The following is a 9880-nucleotide window of genomic DNA, read 5'->3' as shown; positions in this document are numbered from 1 at the left end:
CCCTCTCCTTGGCTTGCAGCTGGAAGCCCTCTTGCTGCCTCTTCACATCGTCGTCCCCCTGAGCACAGGCTCTCCTGGTCCTCTCTGTGTCCTAAGCTCCTCTTCATATAAGGTCACCAATCAGATTGGATTAGTCCATCCGAACCCTCTTTAAAGGGTCTCCAAATACAGTCAGAGTTTGAAGTGCTAGAAGGAAGGGTTTCAACATACATATTTGAGGTTGGCAGGGGGGACACAATTCAGCTCATAGTAGAGCCTCTTCCAGGGAAAAGTGTAATGGCCCCCACAGGGGAAGGGAGGAGCTGATACCTGATACTGGACCAAGGGGCAGTACCTTGGGGATCTCCCCTCCAGTCATTAGCTGACCACCTGCATTGCAGCCCTTGGCATAATGCTGCCTCTCCGATAACCTCAGACGAATGTTGGTCCTCATAATGTCAGGAAATGTCAGGCCACTGGCTGACTTCCCAAAGGTGGCAAGTCACTTGCTCCTTAATCTCACAAAGGGGAAATGCAAGGAAATCCTCAAAGAGCCTTGAACAAAGCTGGAGTGCCTTCCCTCAGTTTCTGTGAGCTGTGAAAGGACCAGCCAGAGCACTAGAGTCTAGTCTTGGAAGACCAGGTGATGAGTCTTGTCTGCAACTCCTTCCAGTTTGGTGATGGGGCTGGGTTGTCTACTGGGCTGGTCCCTGCAACACCTCCAGCAAGTGTCTTTTTATGTATCCTCTGCCTTCTTTGAATGTCCTCTACCCTCAGATCTTTCAGGGCTATTGTCTATGGCTGCAGCTCTTGGACATCCCTGATTCATATTCCCAGGTGATTCCTATTTTTCAAAGGTTCAAATAGTATGTGTATGGGATGGATCCAATTCAAAGAAATTAATCTCTATGCTCACTTTGGCAGCACATATATTAATATTGGAATTAACCTCTAATGTTGAAATTTCAGACATTGGAATTTTAGTTTAGGAAACTGTGGGGTGGAGGTGGAGGGGACAGAATCGCCCTTGAATTTTCAAATCATCTTTGGTCAGAGATACTGATCCTGGCTGTTCTACCACTGAAGAGCTACTCCTTCCTCTGTGGAGCAGTTCTCACCTGCTCTTTCCAAAAGGGACTTCAGTGGCAGGGTTAGGATCTGACTCGAGATAGTATAGCCTTAAGCTATTGATTTCAAGTTAAGAGTCCTCGGGTGAGGACCGGGAACAGATGAAGTGAATATATGGGCTGGTAGGAGGTTAATATAAGAACTGTGGAGTTCTGCTGCCCAAAGGTGACTCCTAGGTCTGCTACTTCCTACCTGGCTATTTACTCTCTGAACCCAGTTTACTTATTTCTAAACTGAAATAATACTCGTGTCTATCTCACAGCACTGCGAAGAGGTTTAGCTGAGATAATATGAGTGCTTTGCACAATGCCTCATAGTAAGCACCCAACCAGTATCGGATGTCCTGTTAACAAGGGTTTGTCGAATCAGGCAAGGGCATGGCAAACGTGCTCCTCTTCAAAAGTGATAGGAACCTGAGAAAGAAGGACCCTCAGATGGTTTTCCCCCCTCCAATAAAATATAAATGTATAGAAGGAATGTTTTTATATACTTAAGACAAAATATCAGAGGTATACTGTGGCAAGATGGAGGCAAGCTTTGATAGGCAAATGTTTATTTTGAATCCTTGGTGGTGAGGTGAACCCTATCCAAGAGCTTTAGCACTGGGAGGTGATGGTGATAATGAGAGGCAAAAACTGGTCAGGAAAATTAAACACCAGTAAACTTTTGGGGATCACAACCACCTCAGTGAATCTGATATCCATGAATGCCCTCCCCCAGAAAACCTCACATGCACACAAAACTCTACATAAGATTCCAGGGAAACCTGGAGCCCCCGAAGCCCATCCATGGATCTGGAGTGGTCTGTGATCCCAGGTTGAAGTTCTCACAGGAGAAGGGAAAGCCTGCAGACAACAGTGCTAGATGTCAGAAAAGATCTGGAAGCACATGCATAATGCTCAAATGCTGAGCCAGGCCAGCTGGGCCCAGAGGAAGCCTTCTGGGTAGCTGCCCGGTCCCTGTCATGTAGTGTTTGCATCTTACAGTGGCCCCCACTGTGGCTATAGTGTTTTATGGACACTTAAAGCAATGGTACGTGCCTGACCCTGAGAACGGCTGGGCAGTGGGGTAAGAGAGAAGAGGCAACCGGGAAAAGGCAGAGCAGGACACAGGCCACATGGGGAGAATCCTTTGGTGGAAAATCCTTCCCCTGGCACATGGGGGAGGAAATGGGGGCAAGAAGAGCTTGGGCAGCAGCAGTCTCAGCAGCCCTACCCCATCATTGCTCTGCAGATCTGTGAGGTTACCAGAAATTTCACAGATCCCAACTTCTCTCTGCCTTACTTCCTGGTTGTCTTGCAATCCCATCTTCTTTGTGTCTCCTGTCCTGCTATGGCCCCCATCACTCATCCCCATCACTCACCCAGACTCCCTGGTCTTCCCTCAGCCCTCTCAGCTCTTGTTATTTCTGCCACTCATGGCGGCCTGTATGCTCTTCCTCAGTGGGAAGCCCCATCATGCCCTCAGAGTAACATCTTCGTGCCTGAATCTGGCTCCCTAGGAGTTTAACAGCCTTGTTCCTGCTGCCCCTTCAGCCTCTTCTCCTGCCCTCTTCCCCACCTCACAGGCACCTGTGCCCTGAGCACCCCATGATCCAGCTCTCTCCAGACCCTCCAGGGCTGTGAGCCATGCCCCACTCCTCTGCCTGGCCAACTCCTGGACTTCTTTCAGGTCTCTAGGGAGATGTCACTTGCCACCTCCTTTGGGAAGTCTTTCACAGGCAGCCCCTGCCCCACAATATCTCTTACCTTTACCCCTAACTCCAGTCAGAGGAGCCATTGCCCTTGGAGAACCCTCAAAGTAAGTTGTCCCACTTCCAGGCCACTTGTTGAGACCACTTGTGAAGGTCCTCGGTTCTCGGCCCTAGCTCTCCCAGTACACGTTGGACATGTGTGTGCCTGAGATCCCAGCTAATTGGGGCTGGAGGGGACTGCGGTGTGGGGATTCTGCTGGGGGTACCCATCTCTCTCTTTTTCTCAGAAGAAATAAATAAACTTATTTTTTAAAATGGCCTTGTGTTCTTCAACATGTCCTAGAAATAAGGAATCTGGACCTGGCAAGTCTCTGAGACTAAAGTGTAGAAAGTTCTGTCCAAAGGTACACAAAAACCACCAGCCAAGTCTAGAGAGAACAACGCAAATCCAGATCCTTGCTACCCCCAGCCCCTCGCCCTTCCTTCCAGACAAACTGTCTGGGAGAGTTTGGGGACCCCACCCTCCAGAACCCCTCCTTTCCTGACCAGAGGAGTTAGTCTGCTCTATGCCTTTTGTGTCCCCACTGAATCACTGCCAGAGACTGCTGCATGGGAGTGGGGTCTTGGGGGGAAGGGGTTGAACACATTCAATTGGATTGAGATTTCATTAACTTGTGTTCATTTGTGTCACTTAATTATTGCAGTCTCAGACCTTCTCTAACAAATGTGTTTCCCTAACCCATAGCCCCTGGCCTATCATTCTAACCATATGTATTAAGACTGAATGGCTTCTTGGGAACAGAGTGACCTTTTTTGAATTGTAAGCTATGTAGGGCATACCAAAGAGTTTCTAATCTTCCAGAAAAGGGAGTGGGCAGGCCAGACCACTGAGCTCTGGGGACTCAGCCCTGCCACTTCACTGTGTGTCACCTGCTGAAACAATGGGCCTGGTGTATTTGTACAGTGAGCCAGGCCACAGCCCAGAATTACACCACAGCCTTCAGAAAAGGGCAGGGTTCTGCTTGTGGCTTTAAATATTAAGGCAACTGAGAAAGCTCATCTGCCTTGCTCTGTTGGCTTCTTCAGGGCCATGTGAGGATGCTGAAATTACATGCAGCAAAAGCAGCCCCACCCTGAGGGACAATTTAGATCCCAGGTCTTTCTCACCAGCATTCCTATTCAAAGAGAATTCAGTACCTACACAGGGCTTGAGTTCCCTCTTTAAGTTAAGATTCTTTCCTCTCTTGCTCTCCAAAAGAGATCACGCTGGACAGCAGAAACTGGGTCTTTAAAAAAACAAGTCGTTTTGTTTCATTTCAAATTCCACAAACAAATGAGCAGCTGTCTCTGTATTGACGAAGGAATGTCTTTCGTCTTTACAGATACTTTAAAAAATGTTCAGTCAACAGAGAACTGTATGCTTTTTGAAAAATAGATTTACCTTCTTAATTATATTCTCCCGTGCCCTCAGATTAAAATTAGTTTGCCTTGCCTGAGTTGGCACAGCTCCCTTGAGTTGCAAGAGAGTAGGAGAGAGCCCTAAGGGGAGAGAGAGCTGATCTTACAGGAAGCATCTGGAGCCCAGAGCCTGCAGGAGGATGGTCTTTGAGGACTCACCTCAGAGAGCTACTGCATGAGTTACTGAATGAGGTTCCCTGTCCCACAATCTTACCAAGGTGCCTATTAGGTGGCAAAGAAGTCACCGATCAGTTTTCAGAGGGAATTATTGTGAATCACAGGGACAGTGTCTCTCCAAGCTCACACATCCTAATGATTAATTTATCAGTGGAGAAGTGGAAATCTGGGATGTGATCCTTGTGTGGCCAAGAATAAAGAAGACCTCCTTGGCTCCTCTTTAGCCAGGATTCCTTTGTGGAAATGGGGAGTTGCATCAATAATCATAGATCTTATCAACTTCACCTAGCTAAGACTTGATGTTTTGGTCTTAGTAAGCAATAAACATGTAATCCTCCCACCCTTGGTGCTGTCAAGAGAAAAAGTATGGATTGAAGCCAGACTTTGCTGTTGCAAGTCCCAACATACCCATGTGGTAATCAGACTGCACGGAGTGCATTCGACAAAGAAGAGGTGCTAGGCCTATGTCCAGCCTGATCCAAGTAAACCTTTTTATACCAACCTCCATTCTCTTCTCCAACCAAGGGGCTGGTTTTAGAAGATCTAGCAGGTAGAAATGCCAAAGAAGATGCTTTTGTGTCTGCAAATTCATTATGAAAAGCTGCTTGTGAAATACAAGATGAGATTTGATGTGAGTGAGAAATAAACTCCATTGTGTTAAACCACTGATACTGGGGACAGGGGTATGTCCGTAACAGCAGCTAGGATTACCTTAACTGATACATCTTCATATTTATGAGATGATAAGCGATGTATTTCCTTTGGTTATAGTTTCTTCCTCCTCTCCAGTGGTCGATATCGAATTCACAAAGACAACTTCATGATGAATAGAAATTAGTTCATTGGATTTGGAAAACAAATAAGCAAGTAGACACATGTCTCCTGGTTTTAGGTCTGATGTTGGAATTACATAGGAATCGAAGCTTAGGAAGTAACAGAGAAGGATATTTCTGCTAGGAATATGTTGAGAAAAGGTAGGTGAAAAGCATCTTGAAAGAGATTCTAAGTTTCCGGTTGGTGAGAGAGTTGGCTCTTTATGATATTCCCAGTGTATTTGGAAGGTGATGAGTGATGAGCAGTAGCATCGCTATGGTATAAAGGAGAAACTATAGTAGAGTAACATGTAACTTGTTGAGTGTTAATCCAATCAGGGCTGCTGGGTTTGTGGTTCCCATTACACTAGCTCACTGAGGTTTTGCAATGAAGGCCAGTGATAGCACCAGATCAAAGCAAGTATGCATGAGGCTCTCCTCTACTATGACACATACAAGAAAGATCACACTGGAATCACCACTTTTCCCACCATCCTAATTTAAATTCTAATTAGATAAATCTAGAAGTAGATAACAAAGGAAGGGCCTACAGCCCCACACCAGGAGAAAATTCAGAGACATTATGAAGAAATGGGGTAGGAAAAGTGAAAAAGAAAGAATGAGAGTTAATAGCAAGAATTCTCTTTTCTCTTGCACAGACCACCCCTTGTAGATGATTATGAGGTCCAGGGATCCAGTGAGGAGAGGGCACTGGAGACATGCTCAGTGCTTTTTGGCAACAGATCTGTCCCCTTATTTGGAGCCTGCCAAGATTCAGACAAACTGGGGTAGGGGTTAAAAGAGTACATTCCAGTCAGTTTCTGTTCACATAAACCAGCATTTCCTAGTTTAGGCTTGTCATTAGGGGAAATTTAACACTTCGCAGCCAGAGTCCCAGCACTATACAATGACATTTGCAGATTGATGGAAGTCTTCTATAATTCTGTACTAGTCACCAGCTATTATTACTTAATAATTAAAATGTGACTAGTGGAACTAAGGAGTTGAATTTTAAATTTTGCTTAATTTTTATTAGTCATTGGTTAGCACAGTGAACACAATGTGGATCAGCGTGTGGTGAGGTTACCAATGGCAACACTGGAGCTCTGTGCCCTCTACAGCTCACCTTGCAGGGAGGTCAAGCTCATCAATGGACACTGCCAACAGTTTTAGTAAAATTCACCTGAAATATATTTAAAAAAATAAAACCTCTAGACCTGCAACCCATAAGGACATCCTACAGACAATTCTTGCATCTCTCTGTTTCTTTTGGATTCATGCAATCTAGGGTTAAGAAATAGAGTGTTTGGGGGCCATCAGGTGGCATGGTGGTTAAGGTGCTGGATTCCCACATGGTTGACAGCAGTTTGAGTCCCAGACCTGGCAGCTTGCTTTCTCATTCTTTCTCTCTCTCTCTCTCACTCATGAGTGCCTGTGCCCTGTAGCAATTTTTTAAAATAACAACAATAAATAAAATTAAATAAATAATTCTTTTTTTTAGAGAGAGAGTTTTTTTGTTTTTGTTTTGTTTTGTTTTTGTTTTGTTTGTTTTTGCTATAGGGTACGTGTGCTCTATGGAGAGACAGAAAGCATAAAATCACCCCTTGGGGGGATGACCACACAACAATCTCTTTTCCTCTATTCTCCTCTAGGGATTTTGGGCATACATGCACACATACCTGGCATGAGTTTTAACTCGCCCGGGTCTGGCACTCAAACTGCGGTCAACTATGTGTGAGTTTAGCAACATATCCATTACGCCATTTGCTGGCCCCTATAAATAATTATTTTTTAAGAAAAGAAACATTGGTTTGGAAAAGTATTTGAACACAGATCCTGAACCCTTTCCCTATGCATGCTGCCATAGGGAAAGGTATTCCTTAATCTTCACCAGCAACTGTATGAGGTAGCTATTACCCCATTTCCAGATGAGCATACTGAGGCTTGGAGAGTTTTTAAAATTTGCCAAAGACACTAAGCTCACAATTTGGCAGAGCAGAGATTTTTACCCAGATCTATCTAATTCCATTATACTCTTAACCATGCTCATGAATATTTCATAACTCAAGCCACAAATGTATTTTTCTCCTCCAATTACTTGCACACAAAGCATCTGGCTGCCAGATTGTTTTCGTTCATTTCCTCTTTATCACTGGCTTGATGCTAGAAATGCTAGTTTAAAAAAATACCTGGAACCACTCAATATTAATACTTAGCATTTGCATAGCACTTTACAGTTTACAGGGCATCCTGATTTTTGTTGTTTCATTGAATCCTCCCCTCAACCATATGGAAAATTACTGTCATTTCCTTTTACAGAAGGGAAATGGAAGCTCAGAGAAGTTAAGTGGTCCACATACACCCAGATAGACAACGATGAACTCAGGGCTCAGATCCAGGCCTTCTGACTGGGGGCCTGGGCTCTGGCTCCAGCTCAAAGTTGCTGCCTGAGGTCTTAGGAGGTAGCAGACAGATTGGGGAGGTGGTTTAACCTTTCTGTGCCATGGACTCCAATGACGCCTTACAGAATAATGCTTTAAACACATAAAGTCAAATAATTAGGGTTTCTAAGAAAACCAATTGTATTGAAATAGAAAAATATTTTATTTGAATGTGTGATATAGGGTCTTAGATGTGCTTATTCATGATCTCAACCAGACCCTCAGCTAATCTAATAACTTTAACCATTTCAAAGCAGTGATCAGTATAAATAAAATTTTAAGGTATATTCAATAATAATGTCATATGAAAATATCTTCGATTTCTGATAATGAGAAAGACATGGGTATTGCTAATACCCATGGTTATGGTTTGTGGTCCACATCTATATGGTCAGCTAAATACTAATAACAACAAAGACATGTTTTCATCCCATCAAAGTTCAAAAGTCATTTCATTATATCTCCAGAAGCCCTAGGACTACCCTCTAAGGACCTCTTTTATTATTATTATTATTATTTTGAGAGTTTTTTGCTATAGGGCACATGAGCTCACCAGAAAGACAGAGAGAGACAGAGAGACAGAGAGACAGAAAGTGAGAGATCACTCCCTGGGGGGATGGCCACACCACAATCCCTTCTCCTCCATTCTCCCCCATTCTCCTCTTGGGATCTTTGGCACACACGCATATGCGCCCGGTGTGAGTTTAAGCAACCGGGTCTGGGACTCGAACTGCAGTCGACTACGTGGGAGTCCAGCAACATAGCCATTATGCCAACTGCTGGTCCTGTTAGGACCTCTTATTCTGAGGTTTCAAAATCCTCAGGACTGAATCTTCTCTCTCCCTTTCCTCCTACATGACCACGGAAGAAATCTGAGATTGCTGGCTTGGATTATTAAGTGAAGGACTTCAGAAACATTTTGATGACTGTGACAGTCAACTTGGGGCTCAGCTCTCACTAAGGGCCTGGAGCCATTGAGTATTGCATGTACCCCATGGTAAGGACCATCAGCTTCTCATCCATTGTCTCATGCCCATTTGGCAGCTTCCTGCCCAAGGCTCAGGGAAATATACATTCAAGTATATTATGGGATAGTCAGAAGCTATGGGTCCTTCTTTTCATTTTAAACATTTGCTTTCAGAGCCAGCCTTATAATACAGTGATTACGTTCAGCCCATAGGAAGCCAGATCCCACATGGCTGACTGCAGTTAGAATCCCAGGCAAGACAGGTTGAAAACATGCTGGGCACATAAGCATGCATGCCCAAAATCCTGATGCAAAGAAGAAATGGATGAGAAGAGATTGCAGCATGGCCTTTCCTTATTGAGGGTGTGTGTGTGAGGGAGTGATTTCTCTGTCTCTGACATAAATATATACTCCCATAACTGATGATCAGAATACTTCATTTTAGGGAACCCGCAGTTAGCATAATGGCTATGTTGCTGTACTGCCACGTAGTCGACCGCGGTTCGCGTCCTGGACCCAGTGGCTTAAAACTCACGCCGGGCGCATGTGTGTGCATGCCCAAGATCCCGAGAGGAGAATAGAGGAGAAGGGATTGCGGTGTGACTATCCCCCCTGGGGGGAGGTGATTTCTCGCTTTCTGCCTGTCTGTCTCTCTCTGTTTGGTGAGTGCATGCGCCCTATAGCGAAAACCCTCCAAAAAAAAAGAATACTTCATTTTAGAAGCTCAGAGAATAGTATGATTATCACTGTTTGATAGATGGGGTTGGAAATGAGGTACAAAGTGATCAAGTTATTATATCAAGGTCACAGAGCATTACTATAGAGAAGAGAACTCGGGGCTCCCAACTCTCAAAATCCTACCCACTATTTAGAAATTGGGGTCCCCAGGGTGGGAAGGTGTGGAGAAGGCAGACACAGAGGAAATGAGGCCAGGTAAATCAGGCCAGCTGCTGTGCACTTAGAAGGTATGTGCTCAAAGTTCGCAGAGTAAACACTTGAATCCTATTTCCATCACTGAAAAAGAGAAAAGAGAGAAAGGTGACCCTGAAGATTTGTCATCTCAAATTTCAAGGATCACATTGCAGATGGCATGGTGCCCAGATCTAGCAGCTCTTGGCTAAAGGGAGATGTTGGATCTCTCAGCTCCTGCGGACAGATTTATAGTAATTTCTTGATGTACCCTGGCAGACTGACTGGATGTCCCAAATCATTCCAGAACTCATGC

The sequence above is a fragment of the Tupaia chinensis genome, unplaced genomic scaffold (genome assembly GCF_000334495.1).
Source record: "Tupaia chinensis unplaced genomic scaffold, TupChi_1.0 Scaffold000075_1, whole genome shotgun sequence".
In the NCBI taxonomy this organism is placed as follows: Eukaryota; Metazoa; Chordata; class Mammalia; order Scandentia; family Tupaiidae; genus Tupaia; species Tupaia belangeri.
This window is presented reverse-complemented; position numbering follows the sequence as displayed.